Genomic DNA, 2374 nt, shown 5'->3' on the forward strand with positions numbered 1-2374 from the left:
ATAATGCACAAAAGGCACTAAGTGAGTTTAATTACCACCTTAATCCGCCAAAGAACCTGTGTTACATAGTTACATAGTTAGTGAGGTTGAAAAAATACACCAGTCTATCCAGTTCAACCTATGATTTGTGTGTGTGTTTGCTGTTAACCATACATTGTATACCCCTGTATGTTGTGGTCTTTAAGGTGCCCATCTAACAGTTTTTTGAAACTATCGATGCTCCCTGCTGATACCACTGTTTGCGGAAGAGAATTCCACATCCTTACTGCTCTAACAGTGAAGAACCCCCTGCGTATTTTAAGTTTAAACCGCCTTTCCTCTAGTTTTAGTGAGTGACCACGTGTCTTATTGTATTTCCTTTCTCTGAATAGGTTTTTCCATATGCTAGGGTCCCCAGTACAGTATTTGTACATTGATATCATATCCCCCCTCAATCGTCTCTTCTCCAGAGAGAATAAGTGTGATTTATGTGTGTCCTGGTTTAAAGGGATAAGGTGGCAACCCTAGTAGGGAAGGGTTATAACAATTTATCAATCTGTGTCTAGTGTAGTACCTACGACAGCCATTCTCAATCAGGGTTCTGTGGAACCCTACAGTTCTATCCAAGGGTTCCTTGAGCTGTGGCTAATTGACCTCCAATTTGATGGGTCTGTGCCCACACTGCCAGGGTTAACTGCTCCTTTTTTTTTCTAGGGAAGAGGAGAGAAGAGATATTCTTACCTAATCCTCTGGTTTGTATAATGGACTATTCCTGTGTCATCACACCCAGAGCAGGCTCTATAGACCAGGAACTGGACTGTGGTTGACTGCCGTTATCCAGAGGATCAAAGAATCCAGTTAGTATAAACTTTCTGTTATGCCTACACAAAAAGAACAGTTGACCTGTGCAGTGCAAGCATGGCCCCACTGCATGGGAAAAAAAACATGTTATAACTGGAGATGGGCTTTAACATGACAAAATTATAAAAGTGTTTAGTGAGTTGATTTACATCTACTTTATTTTCCTCACAAATACTTGCCAAAGTACATTAGATGTTTTGTCCAATATTCACTTAAGTCCAAAGAAATTTTCAAGCAATCAACATGGGGAACACATGTACATTGAAGAAAACTAAGAAAGATACCTCAAGGCAGCATGACAACAATATTACTGCATGCTTAACAGATTCATAATGAGTTCTTCTGATGGTGTATTAATAAGAAAATATGCCAAATGGAATATATATACAGTACAATATCTAATAAAAAGGGCATACTCAATGAACCACTTGGTCTATTTTCTGCCATCACTTTTCTATGTCTCTATGTTTTCATATGGACGCTACACAGCAGATATTTAATCTATAGACCCCGTGTGACGAATGCCGATTTGCTGGGATGTTCCTTACGGGTTACTGGAGGAGTGGGGAGGCCAGCCTCCTGCCCACGGACTATGGCCCTGGCTTGTAGGGGAGCGCGGCTCTGGTTGGGGGTGTATGCGGGGGGACCCTTGGAGTACTGTTACTTTGAATTCAAGTCCCTGTCACCCCAAGCGACACAGACTTTGGGCCTAAGCTGCAAAGGACTTCACACCATGAGAGACTGAACAGATGCTAATGACATAAGACTCAGCTTTGGTATACTGGGGGGATGTGTATTGACAGTTCTATTAAGGTGTGTTGTATATGGAGACGGGCTGTCTGAGAGCCTATGTATCCTGCTTTTATCTGTTTAGAGCAGGGGTCTCCAAACTTTTCAAATAAAGGGCCAGTTTATTGTCCTTCACACTTTAGGAGGGCCAGATTGTGGCCAGTGGGGGCACAAAATATCCAGGGTCATGGCATCAATGAGAATAAATATGGCTTCAGGGTTGGTGGTCAATAGGAGGAGTAGTGCCCCTATTAGTAGGAGGGATAGTATCCTATTATTGGTATCAATGGTGCCTCATTGTTGGTGTCAGTGGGCGGAATAGTGTCTCATATCAGTGGGAGGAATAGGGCCCCAAGGGCCAGATAAAGGCTAGCAAAGGGCCACATCTGGCCCTTGGGCCACAGTTTGGAGACCCCTGGTTTAGAGGTTAAGTGTGTTATTCGGCTATGTTTTGGGCTTGTTGTTTGTTGAATTCATTATGATAATGTTGCAATGTCATTCACCTGTGTCTGTCCACATGGCCAGGTATGTTAATTACTGGATATATATTGGAGGTTGAGTTGGTGAATAGAGTGTCATTTGTTTTAACCTTCATCAAGCTGGAGGCTGATGTTTGGGGGGAATTGAGAGGCCAGGACTGCATCACTGGAGATTCTGGGGACCTAAGACAGAAATACTTGGTCCAAGTATTGGGGATCTGTTACACCCCATATGTAGGTGCAGGTTACAGAAATATTTTCCGAGT

The sequence above is a fragment of the Pelophylax lessonae genome (assembly GCF_965119305.1).
Source record: "Pelophylax lessonae genome assembly, chromosome: 7".
In the NCBI taxonomy this organism is placed as follows: domain Eukaryota; kingdom Metazoa; phylum Chordata; class Amphibia; order Anura; family Ranidae; genus Pelophylax; species Pelophylax lessonae.